The sequence below is a fragment of the Eutrigla gurnardus genome (genome assembly GCF_963514095.1).
Source record: "Eutrigla gurnardus genome assembly, chromosome: 8".
Classification (NCBI taxonomy): domain Eukaryota; kingdom Metazoa; phylum Chordata; class Actinopteri; order Perciformes; family Triglidae; genus Eutrigla; species Eutrigla gurnardus.
The window spans coordinates 1,792,257-1,816,269 of NC_139922.1; positions in this window are offsets into that span (position 1 = coordinate 1,792,257).

Sequence of the window (24,013 nt, forward strand, 5' to 3'; positions counted from 1 at the left end):
CCTGGTGTGCCTGGTGTCCCTGAGCAAGACACCTCACCCCAATTGCTCCTGACGAGCTGGTTGTCGCCCTGCGTGGTTGACTCCGCCGTCAGTCTGTGAATGTGTGAGTGAATGGGTGAGTGACAGTCATTCCTGTAAAGCGCTTTGGAGAAAAGCGCTATATAAATGAGGCCATTTACCATTTAGAGAGAAAAAACACAGCCTGTAGCGACTATCACAGAGAAACAGGAAATGACGCGAAGCGCTTACCGTCAGAGAAGTCTACGTGACCTGAAGATTGACTACGGCTTCATCTACCCTGCTAAACTCAGGCTGCTCCACGAAGGGAAACCTCACGTGTTTGCTGACCCCGCGGGTGTGGAAGCGTTCATCAACGATCTGGAAATCTAGCTGACTGGCCTCGTCGCTAGAGACTACACCAGGATGACCACTTTCAGTGACTGAACTCATTATTGACAGCAGACGAGGTGAACACTCAACCTGAACTTTTCTTCTAATTTATTGAGGAAAGGTACTCTCTGTTTCTCACAAGTTGCAATGATGCCTTTTCACAGCTGTTGTTGTTAAAGGGATAGTTCAGAATTTTGGACATAAGACCTATTTTCCAAGTGAGCCGGTGTGTTCGAGACATCTGGAGACGTTTTCAAGAAATTTCATTCAGTTCTTCTAGTTGCCGAGTTTGCTTATGCTATGGCTAGCGCAAGTCAATAGTTCTTAGCTAGCATGGCATTAAAAACAGTCTTGCCCACTCCACAGTGCACCCGAGGCAAATCCATTGTAACGGCAGACTATCGATGTACATATGTGTTGATAGAATGTTTGAAATAAAACCAACCTTGCATTTTTAAGGATTTATGTCTCAGCAGCAGCAGCAGCAGCATGTCATACTTCCTAGTAGGCTATGGCAGTGGCGGAGTGATATCACCTAGCACTTATAAGTTACCGGTTCTATAATAGTTTGTTTACCTGCTGTCATTGCTACAGACGCAGAGTAGCCTGCAGTGCTAGTTTCTTCAATCTCACAGAAATGGACACTTTTGGAGAATATACTGAAACTTTTGAAGACTCTGATGAGGAGTTTTTTTCCACCCAAACCCAACCGTACCTGTACAAGCCTGAATATACAGAGGAAGAATTGCGCGAGAGGGATGCTCAAAAGGCAGAACGTGAACGAGCGTCTGTGGAGACCAAGATAGCCCCCGCTGGAGCTGAGAACCGGGACCGAACAAACGGAGACTGGTGGTGCCAGGAGGGAATCCCCCGCAACGCGTCCGAGGGTTTACGGGTCTACGGACGGAGCAGAGGTCCGGGTTCGCGGTGCGTAATTGTGGGTTCGCGTGGCAGTGGGCAGTGTTTGCGTGAGGTCCAAGCGCTTTTCACCCAGGTCTGAGGGCATGAGTCCCGACAATTCGTCCCGGTTCGATTGCCTATTTACGGGCAGTATTTCGGGCGGCGCGTCTTAAGAGTTTTGAGTCCGACGGAGCAAAGTAAAGTTCCGCTGCTGCTGAGAAACTAGTTCCTCAAAAAATGGATGATTCATGCGATGCGAGGTTAGTTTTGTTTCAAATATTATTCTATCAACACAGATATGTACATCGACAGTCTAGTGTTTTAATTGATTTGCCTCGGGTGCACTGTGGAATGGGCAAGACTGTTTTTAATGCCTGTCTAGCTAAGAACCATTGATTTGCGCTAGCCATAGCATAAGCGAACTCGGCAACTAGAAGAACTGAATGGCCCCCTTGGAAATTAGGTCTTATGTCCAAAATTCGGAACTATCCCTTTAAGCGTTTATTTTGTAACAATGGGTTATGTCCCGACTCTCTGTTTGGTTAGGTCGTACTTTACAGTACTGTTTACAGACGTGGTTTTAGAATCACATACCAAACAGATACACACATGTTACTACATTTAATTTGTTCGTTTATTGTTTTAAGATAAATTGTGAGCGGAGGATTTGCGTGTTTACTTTTTGACTCCGGCTCTTATCTGCTATTATTAGTGGACCAGTTGAGCGCCTAGTTCGCTCTTAATGTTTCTAGGGAAAATACGATGTCTCGTAGGGGTAATAAATGTTATAAATGTACATTATATTTTGAAGAATGGGATAACAACATACGATCTAATCACTTTAAGCTTACGGTTTACGAATGCATCGGTGCTTATTTTTATTACATCTATGGCAAGCCTTTTATTCCTTACATTTGATTTTGCACGATATGACTTCTAATGCTTATTTAATGTTCACGTCCTGGAACGTTAGAGGCTTGGTTAAGTTGGCCAGAATAAAGCAAGTAATTAATAGGCTCAAACAACTTAAATCATCAGTTATATTTCTCCAAGTTATCAGATGAAGTGATAAAAATAAGGAGGAGATGGCCAGGTCAAGTAATCTCAGCTTCCTACCTGTCACACACCCGAAGTGTGATGATCATGATTCATATATCTGTACCCTTTGAGATAGACAACATCATTTGTGATATAGGGGGTAGATATCTGGTTGTCCAAGGCACATCGATAAATGAAAAGATTAACCTGATTAATGTACTGTATATGCCCCAAATGACAATAACCCCAAATTCTTTGAAAACTCTTTTATTAATAGCCTCTCTCCCAGGGAAAGCTCTTATAGCAGGTGACTTCAACTGCACGTTAGATCCTAAATTGGATCGTTCGTCTGGGTTGGACTCTTCTCATGTGCAGAGTAGGAAGAAATTATTACAGTATGTAAATGATCTGAACTTATGTGACCCCTGGAGGAGACTAAACCCTGATAAATTAGAATTTTCCTGTTACTCTCCCCGTTTTAAATCATACTCACGCATAGATTATTTTCTTATTTCCTGCTCCATGTTCCTCTCTGTGATGGATTGTAACTACAACAGTATATTACTATCGGACCATTCTCCTACCTCACTTGTATACAAACTTAGAGGGCTGGTTAAACTCACCTCAGATGGCTCTCCGATTCAAATTTCCTGCTTTTCTTAGAGGCACAAATTGAGACATTTTTCAACATAAATACGGATGAGACCTCTGCTATTACCAGGTGGGAGGCCTTTAAGGCCTACATCAGAGGCATGATAATATCTTATACTAGCTCAAAAACAAACAAACTCAAGTAGGAAATGACCGAGCTAAACCACAAAATTAGACAACTGGAGAGAGAGGCCTTTTTGGATGACTCCACAAAAATTAAAAAAGAATTAATGTCTCTTAGAAACCAATATGAAGAACTGTCTACAACAAAAATAGAAAAAAGTCTGATCCGGCTTAAACAGAGTTACTATGATCAAGGTGGAAAATCAGGGAGATTGTTGGCCTGGCGTCTTAAAAAATTGAATGCAGACAGGGCAATTAATGCTATTCAAACACAGGATGGGACAATATCGACGGACCCTCAGGAAATTAACAACAGTTTTGCCACATACTATAAAACACTATATACTTCAGAATCCCCAGTAAATTTAGAGGGACAGACTGAATTCCTGGATGGTCTCTGCATTCCTTCTATAACAGATGATTTGAAAACATATGGATGATAAGTTGAACGCTTCAGAAATTGCTGATGCCATTACCAATATGAGGGGAGGTAAAACAGCTGGTCCGGATGGTCTCCCAGTTGATATCTACAAGATATTTAAAGATAAACTTATAGGACCTCTTTTAGCAATGTACAAAGAGGCCTTTCAACAGGGGCGTCTCCCAGATTCCCTGAGGGGTGCGCTGATAACGCTCATCTTGAAACCTGATAAGTCACCTACCAATTGCACATCATATAGACCTATTTTGTTGCTTAACACCGATGCTAAGATTATTGCTAAGGTCATGGCTAGAAGATTGGAACCAGTGCTTCCGACTGTGATCAATCCAGACCAGAATGGGTTTGTGAAAAACCGTCAGGCCTTCCATAACGTCAGAAGGGTGTTGAATGTAATACATGCGAGAGAGACACTGTCATTCTGTCTTTAGATGCTGAAAAAGCATTCGACAGTGTGGAGTGGATATATTTATTTGATGTACTATCTCGATTTGGATGTGGAAGCTTTCCGAAAATGGATAGAAATACTTTATACTGACCCAAGGGCAGAGGTCTCCACCAACCGTTTAATATCATCTCCTTTTAAACTCTCAAGAGGTACCCGCCAGGGGTGCCCTCTCTCGCCAATGTTATTTGTTCTGGCGATGGAACCGTTTGCAATAGCAGTGAGGTCACACCCCTCAATCTCAGGCATAAGAATATTGGACATGGAGCATCGTATTGTAATGTATGCAGACGATACCCCTTTTACTTCTAACAGACCTAAGTAATTCAATTTCTAATCTAACCAATATAATTGACATATTTGGAATCCAGTGATAAGCCACCCTTTCAATAATGCTGTGAACGGATTAAAATACCTCGGTATTACCATTACCCCAGCCATAAGAGACTTAGTTCTCTGTAACTATGAACCTATGACTTCCAAAGTAACCGAATCTCTGAACAGGTGGTCTTCTATGCCAGTCTCTCTTTTAGGATGTATAAACATAATCAAAATGAATATACTGCCTAAGTTTTTATATTTATTTCAGTCCATCCCTTTACCCCCACCTTCACAGTTCTTTTTAGAAAATGAAGCAAATGTTTACAAAGTTTATATGGAATAACAGAAGGGCAAGGTTGCAAATATCACTTCTTTATTTGCCATATGAGAGAGGAGGGTTACAATTACCCAATTTACAATGGTACTTCTGGGCGGCTCAACTTAGGGCTGCATTATTGGTTCTCGCCCGAACCACTCTTACCATGGGTACAAATTGAAAATGTCTGCACTAAAGGCCTACGACTTGATAGTTATTTATACTCTGCACCTGTCAAAAAACTAAAGAAGCTCACTGACAACCCCTTTGTGAGAAACACAATTAGTATCTGGCACAATGTACGATTATTTTTGGGTGAATCTACTTCTTTTTCATGCTTTTCACCAATATGGGGGAATAATAGCTTCTCCACTGGCAAAAAAGACCAAGGCTTTAAAATGTGGGCAACAAAAGGCATCTGTAAAATTCTGGATCTATACAAAGAGAACAAACTAGTGTCATTTGAAGAACTTATACGGTATCCCACGGACACACTTCAAATATTTAGAGCTAAGGAGTTTCATTTACTCGCAGACGCATTCTAACACCCAACCTCCCTTGTCCACACTAGAAAATTTAGCAATGAATAAATGCTTTGGCAAGGGTCAAATATCCTTACTCTACAAAACACTGGTTAAAAGTCACAAAGACTCTACTGAGCATAAGAGAACTCAATGGATACAGGACCTGCAAAAGGATATCTCGGAGGATGAATGGAGTGCTATATGCTCACAAACTCATACAGTAACAATAAATACCCACCTCAAATTGATCCATTACAACTGGATTATGAGGACATATGTTACTCCAGTTAGACTGAATAAGATGAACCCAAATATTCCCGATACCTGTGTGAAATGCAATACAGAAAAAGGAACCTTACTTCATTGCCTGTGGAACTGCCCTGAGATACGAAAGTTCTGGAAGGAAGTCATAAAATGTATCTCTCATATGACCTTGAACCCAGTCCCTGACTGGCCTGAACTTTGCATTCTTAATTTGTACCCAGAGGACTGTACACTAAACCACAAAGAGAAGAAACTAACTGATTTATCTTTAGTACAGGCTAGACCCCTGATATCTCTTTGCTGGAAGGATTTCAAAAGACCCTCCGTTGGTCGCTGGCTGAAAGAGCTATCAGCATGCCTTGTCCTAGAAAAATTAATGTACACAACGAAAAAGAAATCTGCCAAATTCCATGAGATTTGGAACAACTTTCTTTCATTTCTGGAAAACTGTGACCTGGGGGAAACTCCGGAACTTTTAAAGTGATCTACTTACAAAGAATGCCGATGTAAAATTTTGTGTTAACTATAGGATGCAAAGCTATTTAAATGTCCCATTCATGAAATGTTACCTTTTTTTTTGTGTGTTTTGTTTTTAGGGTGGGGGGGTTTGTTTTGATTTAAATTGACCTTTTTATGCTTTGTTGAAATGTACTGTGATGTGATTTGTTTGAAAACCCAAAAAAATCAATAAACATATGTTTATAAAAAAAAAGTAGCCTACAACATTACCTTTGGTGTCATTTTTTTTGTCCCCCTCTGGAATTGCCCCCCCAACACTGGAATGAAATGTATGCCTCTGCTCTCACCACACTATCCCTCCTTTTCTCACACATCTTCTCTTTTCAGGCCAAGCATGGGGTCCCTTTGAATGGCAACCCAACTAAAATAGCCCTGGACGGCAGGAGTGTGAAACCAGGTACTGTTTCCTTCAAGCATAATATCCATATTTTCTCCCAGCATTCCTTGGTACCCCCGAGAGCAATGTCTCTCACATCCAACTAAAATGAAGTCAGTGCACACTGAGTTAAAGGTAGAAAAGACGGTGTAATCACATATTGTAGATATATGCTTGTCTCAATGGGGTTTCAACAGGGCGATCTGGAATAACAGAGAGAACCGTCCAACAACATTCATTCTGTCTTTCCTTTCTCTCTGGCCAGAACAGACAAAGCAGACTTAGTATAAATAAAGGACAAAGCAGAAGCACAAGAACTTAGGAGGACTGTTATCTGGAGAACATAGACACCATGTCCTCAAAAGCAGTGATGGCGCTATGACTTAGCCTTCCTGACTTCTGCTGAAAGGAGGAAACGTTGGCAGATGCGGTCACTATCATGTGTCCTCATATCCAAACATGAAGCCAGTCATGGTGAGGCCAAGTACCCCCCAAAAGGTGTTTTTAACAAGTGTTGGAATTTAAGTTTTCTTCATTAAATGCATTCTTTTTCTCAAGCAGAAATGGTTTTACTTCATTCATATGGTATTTTGTATATTTTTGGCATGCTTGTTTTGAAGATCCTGACCTCTTCTGCTCTGTATTTGTTTGACTTCCTGTGTTTGTTTCACCTGTGTAGTTTTAGTCTCGTCCGGCCTTGCTCTGTTCCCTTTGCTTCCACAAATATGTCTTCAGCCCGCCCTCATGTCTGCCCACCTGTGTCTTGTTGTCTCATTATGGTGTCTTTCCATTTCAGTGTCAGGTCATCTGTCTTAGTCCGGTGTCTATGGCCCAATCCCAACGTCCCCCCTCACAGACTCCCATCATCAGGTGCACGAGGACTCGCTCGAGGAATTTTTGATCCTTTATGCCCACTTTCTGTTAGTCAGCATCAATGCTGGGGATGCTTGGGAATTACCCACAGTTCATAGCATTGCGATGTGAAACACTGGGTTACCAGGCGAAGCGTGGAGGAATTAAAATAAAAAGGTAAACAAAGAGGACACCGCATGTGTGGAATATTACATTTACACAGAAAAACGTTTACACACCTGGTCTTTTATTATTATTATTATTATTATTATTATTAGTAATATTATTAATATATTATATATCTGGGGCCCGTTTCACAAAGCAGGTTCAACAAACTCTGAACCTAACACTGAACTCAGAGTTGCCCATCTCAGAGTTGGTCAACTCAGAGTTTTCGGTTTCAGAACAGCGGTTTTGAATTAGTTCAGTCAACTCTGAGTATGTAAACTCTGAGTTACACGCGTGCCTGCCGACTCTATAAAGCCATCATCAATGGAGCTCCGATACTACGATTCACCATGGCAACGGGGAGAGCGTCATTAGATATTACTGAGTGTTTATGTAGAAAATGAGCTCATCCTAAGAAAGCGGAGCAACGTAACTGCAGTAAAGTAGAGATAGTTGGCGTGGCAGACAATTACTGCCCGATCTAATGTGTATAACTGAATGAAACAGTCTATTGGTCTAAAGGTAATAAGTCTTTATTTTCACACTTGAACAGCGACACTGAGGTGTAATGGTTAGCAACGTTGCCCACGGCGCAGGTGACAGAGGTTCAACTCCCGTAGTTCACAAAGTAGTGCACTGAATGAATTAGCATTTTCATTGGGTGTAATCCCAATCCCAGTTTAAAATTAAGCAAATACGTTGACTAAGGCAACTGTGGGACCAGCTGAGCGCTCTCCATCCCGGACTACCACCGCCTCCCGCCGCAGGATCCTTCATGAGGCCGTACTCAGACGCTCCGGAGGTCTTCCTCGCCCTGAACCACTGAGCTCCTCTCCCAAACCCGGGGCCGACGGCGTGTCACGGCGTCCTCGCTCGGCCGTCCGGCCCCGTGGTGCGGACTCTGGCCGCGCTCTCTCCGGCCGTGAAAACCAACGGCTGTCATCCCCCACACCACTCTTCTCTCCAACTACAGTAATAGTTGGAGACTCCATAACACGGAAAATACGTTTCTTCAACGCCATCACTCACTGCCTACCGGGAGCTACAGTCCAAGTCCTCCTGAACAAACTCCCGGGGCTGCTACGCTCACTTCCGTCCTCTGTTCGGCGAATTATAGTCCACGTCGGGACGTGCGAAACAGCCCGCCAGCAGTCAGAACTGACCAAAATGGATTTTAACGTTCTTTTTAATTTTTTAAGTTCCTGTGGATTGTCTGTTTTTATCTCCGGTCCAATCCCTTCACTGGGAAAGGGGATAGGACATTTTAGCAGAATCCTCAGTCTTCACACCTGGCTCCAGCTCACCTCCACAGCTTTCAACTTTGGTTTTATTGACAATTTTAATCTGTTCTGGGACCGTCCTTCCCTCTTCCAACCGGATGTCGGAGAATATTGTTTAGATAATATCTAATGTGATTGGAAGGAAAGGTAATCAAAATTGTCTCCCAACGCCAAGCTGCTAGAATCACTTTTATTTCCATATCGATTAGGTTGGAAAGGATGGCACATTTTTTTCAGAGTTGGTTCAGATTCCGGAAAAAGGCGGAGACATGTAGGGAGAAACTCAGGGTTTGTTGAAGCAAACCTGCTAGCGAGCAGGTTAGGTTCACGGAGTATGTTTCACGGAGTATGTTACCTGGGTAACTGACTCAGATTTATGCTGAACTGGCTTTGTGAAACCGAAAAACCAGAGTTTCCCTCATCTCAGGGTTAACTAACTCAAGGTTTTCACTAAACCTGCTTTGTGAAACGGACCCCTGAGGGGTATTCCATCAAACTCGCTAAGTGCAAAGCCGGGCTAATTTCGATAAGCCTCGCTACCTTTAGCGAGAGTTGCGTTCCATCAACGTGACTTGAGGCACTCTCCGCTAAGTAACCATGGGAATTTATCCGACCAAACTAGCCCCAGGGCAGGCTAACCATCAGGCTTACTTTAGCGGGGGTTTCAGAGAAGTCCGTCTGTCGGAAACAACTGTACCAGCAGAAGGTTCCGCCAAGCCTAGTCCTCGTGATTTCGTCACGTGAAAGACCAAAAATGACCAAAATTACATATATCAAGTACAAACAGACTATATTTATATCAAGCGTCTAAGAATACACGCTTGCAATTAAAAAAATATGAATAAATCGTTTATTTTGTTTAAGACCAACTGGCCATATCATTATCTAAAGCCCCCAGTTGGGTCAGTGGTGATGCTCCTGCCCCCGGATGTGGGCATCGCAGGTTCACATCCCGGCGAAGACATCTCATGTGTGTTTTGTTTTGTTTTTTTGCCTGTATAATTGTGTTTAGATCAGAGAATTAGACCAACATTTTACCTTAACTATGATAAATATGTCATACAATTTCCCCAGAACCCAAATATAACTTGCAAAAACATGATAGGCATAAAGATGTTATTATTAATAGCATGTATATCCCAATGACAAAGGCATTGCTGCATGCAATTTTCAGCCACATAAATTCCTTTCAGGTGAGTTCATTAATAGGTTCATTGAATGTGTTCATTGAATTGTTGAGATAAATGAGTTGGTCAATGTAGATGCATTTACTAGGCCTATCAAAAAAAAAGAGAGAGAGAGAGTTCCGGACAAAGAAAGAAGTTTCTCAAAGTTCCATAGTCGGGAATTGAACCGTGGCCGGCGGCATGCAAAGCTGACGCGTTACCTCTACGCTATCGTCACGTTTGACAAATTGTAGTCAGAGTTATATTAGAACATGTTACTCTTAACGGTACTTCCGTATTTAATCGTTCGGCAATTCTTGCCCAAGCAGCCTCGCGATTTTTATTTATCACTACAGTATTCCCTTTATTGGTTATGATGGGTTTGTACTCCTCATACAGTTCCATCAATATTTTTTGCGCTGGTCTTTTCTGCCATTTTCTCGATGATTCGACATTCACGGTTCTGGTCTGGCTTCATATCCCGTGAACGGCATAACACAAGACAACTTTAACCTGGCCTGAATTAGCCTCAACAAGGCGCGGCTGAAATGCGTTAATGGAACGGGTTTAGCCGCAAGAGGAAGTTGGCGTTAGTTCTAACCAGGCTTAACCAGGTAAGCGCCGCTTTAATTAGCGAGTTTGGTGGAATACCCCTCTGGTCTATTATTATTATTATTATTATTATTATTATTATTATTATTATTATTATTATTATTATTATTATTAATAATAATAATAATAATAATATATTACACACCTGGTTTAATCATCAACTAGTTATTTTAATTCAGCTTATTGAAGCCGTTAGTCTGGTCTGGGATGATAAGAGTCTGGAAGACGTTCAGATCAGGTTGTAAAACATGTCAAATAAAACCCAACACTTTTAGATCATATATTTCTTGCCATCAAAGGCAAGTGGCATGCTGAGTGCTGTCCCATTTGTATTTCTACCATTTCAAGCCCTCACAGCCTCTCACACTCACCATCTACCAGGTGACATCAGTTAAGTCTCTGAGGGTTCAGGGCTTAGACCTTAGGAGGGACATTGGGATTTCACCTAGGTTCCTTCCCCGTGGAACAAGACCCCCCCCTCCACACACACACACTTTTACCATGTCTAAAGTTAGCACAGTAACCTCCTCCTAATGAAGTTCAAGTTCTGATCAACAACAGCTGACTGGTCTTCAACATGTATTGCAGTTAATAACCATGATTTCTGAGAAAATGAGCTCTAAATAGAAGCCCAGCTCACATTGTTAGACTTGTTATTATTAATGGGAAAGAATATAATACACAAGCAATAACCAACGACAGAGAAAGGTAGTTTATTGGAGAATATACTTTGACTACTTCTCTCCACTTAACTCATTGATTTGATAACAATAGAAATTAATTTAACAGAAATCACAATCACATGCAAGCATAAAAATATCATGTCATGGAATAATTCAAGTTCTAGTTATAAGCAATGAGATTAAACAAACACGATAACTGTGTTTTTTTTTTTATATTTTTAAATTCCATACACTAGTTGGTTAAACAGCTGTATTGAAACACTTTGATCCAAACACTTCTATATAATTGTCCACTCAGTCAACCATTGATGCCAGTGAGCTACAATGTGAGGTGCAACACTGAGTCAACCCCCCAAAGCCTCCGCTCTATAATCACTGCTCTAAAGTAGCCATGCTATATGTTGTATTTTGATTTGGTAATCATTCCACTGAGTGCTTTGTCTGAAGTGTTCTCTCTAGATGTTTTCCCACAATGCAACTGGGCCACAGAGTGGTTGGCAGGGAGTGTGCTCTGTAATTTAACAGCTCTGCTTTTGGAAGCAAAGACAAAGCATGGAAGGAAGGCTTTGCTTCTCTTCTTACCACCATGGAAAAGATATTTCCAGCCCTGACCGAAAGACACAAGGACACACACTACAGAGTGGGAATCAAACACCATTAAATATTTTGCTTAGTCCATGTGTTTTGCTGCACATTTACTTTGTCTGTGTTAGCATTTTGTCTTCAGCACTGCAGGAAATACCCATCTCCATGGATTATGGAAGGAATAGAGTGTGGGGTCTGTAAACACTGAAGACCTTGCCTCATCCTTGAACACTGTGAGGGAAGGTCTTGAGCAGTAAGAAAACTCTCACACAATCGGCTGAATGAGAGCATAAAAAGTACAAACTGAACTGAATGCAGTTCTAACTAAATTTGGGCTCAAGTGAAAATCGTAGACTAGAGTTTTAATGGCATCCTATGTTTCTGATAACATTGTGGGCCCTAGTTTCGTAGACCAGGCGTAGTCGGCGCGCAGCACACCTGCGACACGCCGACGGGGTGTGTCCGCCTGGACTTTGCAAGTTTCGTGCACTGTGCAGGCTAGTGCAGGCACTCCTACCGTCACTCCCACCCACGCAAGTGGGAAAGAGGGAAGAGAAGAAGGGGTGAGTGGGAGACGAGGAGGAGACAAGGCGTGGAGTGGGATTAACACAGCCGATTCAGATCTTCACCAATCAAATGAGCTCCCCCCCTTATCTTTAATGCACTAGGCGAGGTTCAGTGCAAGTTTCGTCACTTGACAACCCAATGACAGAAGCAGCGCCGCCGCTCCCACCACGCGCATCAGGCGCTGTGCGTGCGTATAGTCATAATAATTAACATTTTAGGCATGTCTATCACAAAACAGGGTCAGGGCGCACAGCAGTAGACATAATAGACGAGCCGGCTGGGCCATTCATCATCATCATCACCGTCTTCATCATCTGCGCTCCACAGCTGCACCGGATTCCCTGTCCAACACCAGAACGGCGGGAAACCGGGACCTCGCAGGCCACTCAGACCAGCTGCAGCCCCATCTCCGGTTCTAGCTCGCGGCAAAGTTGCGCGTCTCTCCACGGACACAACAGGCTGCCGAGGCGCGAGACCAGGCACAATCTGCTGTATTTTTTTAAAGATTTTTTCAGGCATAGATGCATTTTATTAGCAGTGGATAGATATGAAAAACAGGAGAGAGAGAGGGAGATGTTTTGGTCCGAGAGGTCCAAGTTTCAGCTGTGTTAATTCAGTCAGGCTGAGTTTCCGTTACGTGTGCCATCCGCCTTTGATCTGACGTCAGATGTGATGGGACAATCTATATAGATATAAATTCACGTGTTGATTCAATTAGTTGCATTAAATAGTGTTTGTTGTGATTATTTATTGCATTTAAATGTGCCTGGAACTGTGGAAACCTGCCTGTGAGGTCTTGATGACGTGTGCGCACTGCGTGCCAGTCAGCAAAACTGCCACTCCGCCAGCTATACTTCGCCTTACGCCAAGAGTAGACCAGGTTGGAGCTGGCGGGCTTTCGGCGCAGTCTCGGCAAGGCTTTTTGCCACGAAACTTCCGCTGCACCAAGCTGAATCTGTGATGCCTCCCCCTGCTGCGCTGCCATACCCATCTTGGCGCAGGCGATCCACCAAACTGCCAAACTGACCGTGCGCAAGGCTGCGCTGGTCGAAACTTGCATTACGCCGGCTCCGCCACCCTGCGCCACGAAAACTAGGGCCCTGTGTTTTAAGCACCATTTCCACTTGCCATAATCAGTCATTCATAACACTGTTGGTTCCTTGCTTACCGGTACCTCATTTTATGCCATCTAAGTCTAACTCTTCTTTTTGACTGTCTAACATTTGAGTAGAAATATTGAATAATTATTCTAAGTATGCTTCTCATTCACTTGGTAGGGTTAAGCATAATTTAATCTATAGAATGGTTTATATTATAAAATAAGTTCTATCTAAATGAGTTCTATGAAAATAAGTTCTATATAAATGAGTCCAAGAGTCCTTGGGCAAGATACTGAATGCCAAATTGTTCCTGAATGCTGAGCCATCAGTGTGTGAATGTGTGTGAATGTGTAAACACACTGAATGTTGTGTAAAGTGCCTTGAGTACTTGAAAAGACTAGAAAAGCTTAATAAAAATGCAGGTCCAAAGCACAAAGGAAAAAGAACCAAAGTGAGGACAAAGCGGTAAGACATAAGGAAGACAGGCACAAGGACAATAAGGAATGGAGAATAAGGCAGGAAACCATCATGAAACATGAGGAGCAAACCAATGGGACTTGGAGGGCGGGAAAAATTTACTCCAGAAACCAATTAGAAACATGGCAGACATCAGGGCAGGCTGAAACCTCATTGGTGGAAACAACAGGAACAGAGCAAGGCTGACAAGACTCAACAAGACAGGAAGTCAAACACAGTACATAGGAAATCAACTAAACAAAACCCAAGACTTTGTGTACTTTTGTGATCAATCTTTTCTAAGACAGCAGTTTTATATACAAACTATTTGCCATTTGAGCCCTCATTGGCCAGGATCTATCATCATCATCATCAAGGTCATCACTGATCTGGGGCCCGTTTCACAAAGCAGGTTCAACAAACTCTGAACCTAACCCTGAACTCTGAGTTGACCAACTCTGAGATGGGCAACTCTGAGTTTTCGGTTTCAGAACAGCGGTTATGAATTAGTTCAGTCAACTCTGAGTATGTAAACTCTGAGTTACGCGCGTGCCTGCCGACTCTACAAAGCCATCATCAATGGAGCTCCGATACTACGATTCACCATGGCAACCGGGAGAGCGTCATTAGATATTACTGAGTGTTTATGTAGAAAACAAGCTCATCCTGAGAAAGCGGAGCAACGTAACTGCAGCAAAGTAGCGATAGTTGGCGTGGCAGACAATTACCGCCCGATCTAATGTGTATAACTGAATGAAACAGTCGATTGATCTAAAGGTAATAACTGTTCATTTTCAGCTTTGCAGAGCAACACTGTGGTGTAACGGTTAGCAACACTGCCTATGGTGCAGGCGACAGCGGTTCAGTTCCCGTAGTTCACAAAGTAGCACAATGAATAAATTATCATTTTCATTGGGTGTAATCCCCCCAGGCACAGAAAGAAAGTGGCTTCAATGAAGCATAAGAATATTGCGCAAATACGTTGACTAAGGCATATGATTTTAATTTAATCATATTTCACATATTAAATGTAAATATAAGCAGGTATTTCAACACAGGAATGTACTTAAACATTTCATAAATCTCCCGTTCGCAAAAACACTACCTCCGCAAAGAATCTGGTTGCGGATTATGTCCGCAATATGAAATGTTGAAAATGTCGGAGAATATTGTTTAGATAATATCTAATGTGATTGGAAGGAAAGGTAATCAAAATCCTCTCCCGACGCAAAGCTGCTAGAATCACTTTTATTTCCATATCGGTTAGGTTGACGATGAAAGGACGGCACATTTTTTCAGAGTTGGTTCAGATTCCGGAAAAAGGTGGAGACATGTAGGGAGAAACTCAGGGTTTGTTGAAGCAAACCTGCTAGCGAGCAGGTTAGGTTCACGGAGTATGTTACCCGGGTAACTGACTCAGATTTATGCTGAACTGGCTTTGTGAAACCGAAAAACCAGAGTTTCCCTCATCTCAGGGTTAACTAACTCAAGGTTTTCACTAAACCTGCTTTGTGAAACGGACCCCTGGTCTAAAGCACTCGTATAAAAACAGACCTCATGGTGCTGGACTGAACCCGTTCCTGTGTCAGACGACTTGGTGCCAGAGAAATGGTATGTTGGAACACAATGTTTCTGTCAGTTATTAATAATAATAATTTCCATTGAACTTTTCGGTGCAGCCTTAGTAGTTATCCATGTAGCCCTAAATCCAGCATGGAAAATGTCCACTTTCATGAGGACAAATTATGTAAATGTGTCTTTTTGACCATTCTTTCGACCGAAAGGAAAAAAAAGTACCAGAAAATATGAATTAAGTCATTGTGGGCAAACAACTATCCAACATAATATTAAGTCATGCAGCCTGGACAGCAGATTCGGGGGTCCTGAGGACCGCAGAGTCGGTTTCAAAGACAGCAGAGTCTGGTCCCGAGGACAGCAGAGTCTGGTTCTGAGGACAGAAGCGTCTGGTTCCGAGGACAGCAGAGTCGGGTCCTGAGGGCAGCAGAGTCAGGGTCCAGAGGACAGCAGAGTTGGTCCCAAAGACAACAGAGTCTGGTCCCAAGGACAGCAGTCTGGTCCCGAGGACAGCAGAGTCGGGTCCCAAGGACAGTAGAGTCTGGTTCCAAGGACAGCAGACTCGGGGTCCTGAGGGCAGCAGAGTCGGGGTCCTGAGAGGAGCCACCTAGAGTGTGTGAGGGTCCTGTATGATCCTGCTGCTCACACGTGTCTCTCCAGTCCATAGATATTTATCTCTATGTGTGTCTCTCTTCTCACATTCATTTTGTAACTTTAAACATTTTGTTGTTTAAAGTTAATATCATCAGGGGATTTCAATATTGCTACCCTATTAAGTCCAAATATTTCTGTAACTTTTCCAAAAGTATCACTGCAGCTGATTAGCTTCCTAATTTTTAATTTTTAATTTTCTCATTAAACACAAAGTACAGTGTAATGGGAATTTTGGATGTTTGTACTTTATAATCAGAATATTTGTCAGGCTGACGCCATCCGCATCTCCTCATCTGACTGTTATGCTATGACGAAAATGAATGTCTGTTTGTAGATGATATGAACATGAGTGCCACATTGACAAGATAATTTCAGGACTATGACGCCTGTGTTCTGTAAATCTTGACCTTGCCTGTACATCTTGTCTTTGTAAGATAGGACATGATCCGTCCTTTGGTTCCTCCTCCTTAAAAGGGAGACTGTTGTTGGACTCAGGTTCGTTCCTGCTGAGTCTGAACCTTTGTATCAGAAGGCAGGGGTGATCCTCCTCTGCAGATTAGAATACTTAGTGAAATAAACCTTGGAGAAAAAGCAGATCCTGGTTGTTGATCTTTATTGGGCAGATTCATTTTTCCACAACAATTGGCGTCCCTGGGTGGGCACCAAGAGTGAGAGGCGCGTGCGGACGAGGACTGACGGTGAAATCTGTGCACAGTGGAGCGACGCTCCTACTCCAACCTCGGCATAAAATCCAGCTGGGAAAATGGGGGCCTAACGTCCAACTATCGGGCGTGCTCTCTCACTGTTGGTGCCCGCGAACCTGGTGGAGGGATCTCTTCAATATTTCGGTGAATTTCTTTTCAAATTCGGGGCCAAAGACGAGGGTTGAGGTACAGTTCGAGTCTGTCAGCTCCCCTCCTCTGCAGGTGGTTCGAATCCACTTGTTATTGACGTCTGGTTGTGGTACCAAAGACGAGGGTTCCAGTCCCTCCTCTGCAAGTGGTTCGAGTCCACCTGTTATTGACGTACAGTGCGAGTCTGTGCAAGGGTCGGCCAGCAGCTTGATCAACTGCTTTTTTCAGTTCGAGTCTGTTAAGTATAAGGTTTGGTAAAAACGTTTGTCTCACGGACTAGTTCCGTTTGGAGGGATTTACAGCAACGTTTTCTTTGGTTGTCTTCGAGTGGGGATGTGCATATCGGTCCGCCAGTATCGATACTTCCAGTTTGGAGTGTGTTTTGTTTAGAATCAGTCTTCACATCAAAATATCGATTCCAAGTCCACTTTTGCAGGAAATATTAATGCATTGTAAAAGTCGTAATTTTCATATACACATGGACATCCAACAGTATCAGTGTCGGTATTAGTATCGGTGATACCAGCCTTGGTATCACCTGGTATCCCAGATCTTCCCTATCTTCGAGCCAGTAGGACAGCTGAGTTAGCTGGCAGATTTGGCCACTGCCAGTGTTATTCACCCAGACGGGTTAAGTCGGTTCAACAAATGGGTGATAAGCGCTTTTTTCTTTAGAAGGGACCCTATAGCTTGCATTGTGTGTAGGTGCCTTGCGAGGACCAGGACCCAGTTGTCATTTTCTGTGTGTTGTTCTCGTTTGTGCCCTTTTCATCGTTTTCCATCTCTAATTATCCTTTGCCTGTATGTCTGTGTGTTGTTCTCGTTTGTGCCCTTTTCATCGTTTTCCATCTCTGATTATCCTTTGCCTGTATGTCTGTGTGTGTGGTGGAGATTGGAGAAATATATTATAAGTAATATTAACTGTGAATAGGGACCTTGTGGTATCCCAAGGTCTCATCAACAGCGCTCCCCCTCTGCCCTCCCTTCCTCCGCTGCAGGGGAGAGAGAGAGGAGAGAGAGAATAGAAAGGGAAAAACCCTTTCCTCAAAAGTTTTGTTGCCGTTTGTTTTTTAACTCAGCCTGCGGACTGTTTTCAAGAACAAAAACAAAATCAATCAAACAATTGACATACCGGTTCGACTTTAACGAAAGCCTAAATTAAACGCGAAAATGGGGTCAGCACAAAGCAAACGGGATAATGGCCTGGCTCTTAGCCCAAACCTCCAGTATATGATCACAAACTACGGTGAATCTTGCGTCGATCAATTTGAAATTTGGGTCACTGAGTGCGGTTTTCCCGATAGAGGCAGTTTTAGTCTCAGGCAATTGGAAATTCTAAAAGGCAACCTCAAGCAAAGAAGGAGGGCCGGGGAGAGTGACGGGCGCATCTGGATCAGAGACAGACCCCCATCCCAACCATGAGACACGTAAGCACACCAGCACACCCACACAGCCTACACAAGACAATTGCAGTTCCATACTCAAGGCCATTGATCACTTAGAAAACTCACACACATCAGAAAACAGAAAACTTGACGGAATGTATGCCTCACTAAACTCAGCTGCCTATCGGAATTTACCCACAATAACACTCACCGTTGAAGGCACACCCCTCACTTTTTTGGTAGATTCAGGAGAAACAGAGTCTGTTATACGACACAGAGTTCAAAACAACACCCAAAGTGAGCGGCAGATGTGCAAAATCTGTCGGGGCCTCGGGTACCTTGGTGACAGAACAATACACTGTCCCACTGACATGTGTAGACAAGCAGAAGGGCAGTTTTAAACATTATTTTCTTTTGTCGAATTTGTGTCCGATAAATCTTGTGGCGAGAGACCTTATGTGTGTTTTGGGCATAAACATAAGCTCAGGGCCAGAAGGCCTCACCATACTCAGAAATGTTTCACACAATCAGGCTTTTTTCACTTCCCTCGGCACAGAAATAACAGTATCAGTGGCACTTCTCCTCCTCAGACCTCGCTGCAATAACAAACATACTCACACACACAGCTGCACTCACACACGCTGATGTCATGCACCACACAGACTTGTTTTGTGCTGCACACACTCCCACAGGGAAAGATGAACCATTTGAACAAACATGGTTTGGACAGAACAGCCTGTGTGATAACCTAAAACTGCTCTATCTGTATTGGGATGACGCACGATGTGTAATCTCTGTGTGCCTGTCTGATATTTCGTTCCAAGTGCCACAGTTCCCGTTTGTTTCCTTGATCAAAGGAGGGGAGTCACAAAACTTGGAACCTTGGCTGAAAAAATGCATCGATGCAACTGAGTGGACACAAACGGATGACCCCAACACCGAGTATCATCAGGGGTTAAAGGTGCACCGAGTTAAAATTCAAAAGGCGATCGCTGCTCGAAGAACCGTCGAAATTAAACTTCAAAACCCAAAGGTATCTCACACACCACACCTCACACCTCCACACACAAGGATGATGGTCAATAATGTCAGTGACATCCCAGAGCTAAAACAGGTACCACCAGAGGTATGGGCACGACACAAACAAGATGTAGGGTTGATAAAGAATGCTGAACCAATTGTAATCACTCCCTCCTACAGGCCCTGCCAGCGGCAGTATCCACTAAGGAAAGAGGCTGTGGAGGGCATCAAACCGGTGTTTGAGGCCTTCCTCAAAGCAGGCGTCATCGTCCCCTGCGGAAATTCACCCGTCCGCACGCCGATATGCCCGGTGAGAAAGATTCGGCCTCCAGGCGCGCCAGATGAATGGAGGTTTGTCCAGGATCTGCAGGCGGTAAATGCAGCAATCCACGCGCGCGCCCCTACAGTACCAAATCCTCACACAATCCTCTCACAGGTCCCACCTGAAAGTAAGCGGTTTTCTGTTGTTGATTTGGCTAATGCCTTCTTCAGCGTCCCCATACATCCCGACAGCCAGTACTGGTTCGCATTCACATTTGAAGGTTAAACGTACACATTCACCCGTTTGTGCCAGGGCCTGTCCGAATCTCCCACCATTTTCAACGCCGCTCTGCGCGACAATTTAGAATCCTTAAGTCTGCCACAAAACAGCGCCTTGCTGGCATACGTGGATGATTTAATGATTTGTTCTCCCACACGAGAAGCCTGCGTGGCTGACACGCTGGCCCTGCTATCGATAACGGCCACAAGGTCAGCTCATCCAAATTACAGTTCGCCTATAATCAGGTCACCTTTCTGGGGCACATCATATCAGAAGAGGGGAAAACACTCTCCCAATCATGCATCTCTGCCATCCAAGAAATCCCAAAACCAGTCACAAAGAAACAGGTTATGAGCTTTCTTGGTATGACATCATACTGCAGACAGTGGATTCCTGACTATGCAAGCATCGAGGCACCGTTGGCAGCGATCGCTCATGGGCAGGGTCTCGCGGCACAGGACAAAGTCACTTGGACACCTGATGCGGGAAAAGCATTTGTTGACCTAAAACTAGCTCTACAGACACCCCCCACTCTGGGGCTCCCTGATTGCAGCCGACCTTTTACACAAACTGTTGACGAGAAGGGGCACTACATGACTTCCGTGTTACTGCAGGACTATGGGGGGCAAAAAAGGCCTGTCGCCTATTTCTCATCCAAACTTGATCCCGTGGCAGCCGGCCTTCCGGCTTGCCTCAGAGCTGTGGCCGCAGCTGAGAAAGCGGTCGTAGCTTCACATGACATTGTAGGTTACTCTCCACTAACCTTATTAGTACCACATGCAGTCTCTATGATCCTTTTAGAGAAGAAAACTTCACACCTGTCCCCTGCGCGGTGGCTAAGATACAATACCATTTTACTGGAGCTGCCTAACATCACTGTACAACGCTGCACCATACTAAACCCTGCGACTTTGCTCCCCACAGTTAAAGATGGGGAGCCCCATGATTGTGTGGCTGTCATTAACGAAATCTGTTCCCCCAGACCTGACCTCCGGGAAACACCACTTGACAACCCCGACATGGAGCTCTTTGTGGACGGCTCAGCATCAAGGAACCTGGAAACAGGCCTCAACCAATCAGGGTTTGCAGTCACCACATTACATGAGACACTTATGGCTGAGCCTCTCCCATCTAACTATTCAGCACAGGCTGCAGAGCTGGTGGCTCTGACTGAGGCATGCAAACTGGCTAGAGGTAAGACTGTCACTATTTTCACAGACAGCAGATACGCGTGGGGGGTTTGCCACTCTTTTGGACAAATTTGGGCCAACCGGGACTTTCTGACTGCATCGGGCAAACCCATTGCTCACCACAGACTGGTTGCTTCTCTCCTTGATGCTTTGCTGTTGCCACGTCACATCGCCATATGCAAATGCAAAGCACACACACACAAAACAGACTACGTTTCACAAGGAAACGCCTGTGCTGATTCTGCAGCCAAGGTCGCTGCTAAGCAACCTTTGATAACACAGCTCACTATCACTTCCAGCCCAGCTGTAACACCCGATGCAGACTTACAAGAACTACAGACCAGAGCAACACAGGGGGAGAAACATGCTTGGAAACGGGCAGGCGGGGTGGTGAAGCAAAATGTCTGGTATGGTCCCAACGATAAGCCCTGCCTACCAGGCTATTTGTTTCACTACTACGCTAAATTGACGCATGGTCAAGACCACGCGTCAAAAGAGGGGATGACACGTGACATCCAGAGACATTGGTTCACTAAAGGCTTCTCACTCTACTCCCAAAATTTTTGCAAAAGATGCGTGATCTGTGCAACAAACAATGTGGGCAGAGGCATCAGGGTCAGACAGAGCGCCCATCCGCCAGCAAGCAGACCGTTTGATCACCTACAAATGGATTTCATAGAACTAACGCCAAGTGAGGGAAAGAAATTCTGCCTTGTGATGGTCGATATGTTTTCAAAATATGTCAAGGTTTTTCCCACTTCCAAACAAGACGCGTCGGCAGTGGCAAAAGCCTTACTTACACAAATTCTTCCCAGATGGGGAGTGCCCTCACGGATTTCGAGTGACAACGGGACCCCTTTTGTAAATGCCGCGCTTAAAAGCATCAGCCAGTACCTTGGGTTCGATCTGAGGCGACATTGTAGCTATCACCCAGCTAGCGGTGGGGCGGTAGAACGCGAAAATGGGACCCTAAAGAACAAACTTGCCAAATGTTGCGAGGAAACAAAACTACCCTGGACTAAGGCCCTCCCCATTGTGTTGATGTACATGAGGGGGAGAATCAGGTCCAGAAATAACCTCAGCCCATTTGAGATCCTGTTCGGCCGGCCTTTGCGAACCGGGATTGGGCCTGAGCTAAGACAACTCCCTGAGACAGGGCATTGTGAGGATGAAATGTTGCGGTATTGCGCACACCTAACCTCTGTTCTCTCTGATATTCACAAACAGGTGAAAGACGCACTGCCAACACCCACCACACAAAAACTGCATAACCTGGAGCCAGGTGACTGGGTCGTGGTCCGAGATGGAAAACTTGGCGATCACGAAGGTGGAACGGGCCCTACCAGGTGCTGCTGGTCACAGAAACTGCAGTAAAGATTGCAGAGAGAGCCACCTGGATCCACGCCAGCCACTGCAGAAGGATCCCAGAGCCATCAGCCGACGCTCCTACACAGGCCGATCAGAGAGAGCCAGATGGCATCGACCTTCAGCAGCCCGCCACTCCAGAACGGGGGGCGACGTCAGCTGCACCTGCTGACTACGCATCTCCTCCTGCTTCTCCTGCTGCAGATCGAGCCCTACTTCGGCCTCGCAGGCCTGGACCGACCAGAACTACCCACGGTGGACGTCGCCCCGGTCACCCGGCCGGAACAGAACGCCTGGTACCGAGCCGTCGCTCTGGCCGCCAGATTGGTGACGAATGAGAGTTGTTATGTCTGCGCCCAACTCCCCAATGGCGTGGGCACAGCACTGCCTGTGGCACCCTGGCCACTGAACATCTCTGAGACCATAGGGGTCATGGTGGCCTTCACCAAGCCTGTGGAATCACCAGAACGAATCATCACAAACCTTGCTCCTTGGTTGGAGGATTTGAACATCAGCGTCGTCAGCTACGAAGGATCCGCGGTGAGATTCAGAAATGTTACAACTGCTCTGAGTGAGGTGCACCATTCAATAATGACAACAAATCCCACACGGCAACGAGGAGCTGTGTGCTTTGTGAGAGAGTGCCGGGCATCGCTTGACCACAACCTGGGCACGTCCTTTTGTAACCAGACAGTCAAGGCCACGTGTGGCAGCGCATGGAACTCTGCATACACCAAACCTGAGTGCAGGGGCGTGAACCCTTACCTTGGCAGATTGAACCTCACACATACACACAGTCTAGGCAGAGAGGGGGAGGACAACCCCGTGGTAACCATGCCCTCTAGCGATGGGTTTGGTGCATTGAGACAGCATGTGTGGGTGTGTGGACAGCACGTCTATCAGTCCTTGAGACCAGGCTGGTGTGGGTCTTGCTATCTCGCCAGACTCTTGCCTTCTGTTGCCATTGTGCCGAGCAATGGAATATTTTCACACTCATTACAGTCACTACTACAGACCGCACAGGGCCAGGCGCACGGCAACACGTGTTTCACAACCCGAGAAGGGGCTCTCGGGAATCCTCCCCTGGTGGGGGACTGTCAACAATGCACATAAGATTGATGAAATATCCCTGGAACTCGAAAATCTGACTGAACTCACAGCTGCCGGCTTTGCAGGATTGTCCCCTGTTGTCCAGGGCATCAGAAAGGTGGCTCTGCAAAATAGAGTCGCCCTCGACTTGACCCTAGCCTCACAGGGAGGCGTGTGCCATGTCATAGGGACAAAATGCTGTACCTTCGTGCCTGCAATAGATGACAACATGACCCATGTTGTTGCCCACCTGAACGAACTGTTACACAGAGAGAAAAGCAAAGACTCTGAGGCTTTTGAGGGCTGGGACATTTGGTCCTGGCTCACAGAGGGGGGGTGGAAAGCCACCGCCATCAGATTCCTATCACCTGTGTTGATGGTTGTGGTTGTAATGTTGCTGGTCGTTTGTTGCGTACTGCCCTGCTGCCGAGCTCTCGTGGGTTCGGCGGTGAGCTCTGCCGTAGGACAGTACCCGAAAATCACCATTGTTCCAGATGAAGATCTGTGGGTACCGCCCTTTTTGGACTCAGATAGTGAGTCAATCTGATATGTTAACTCACACATA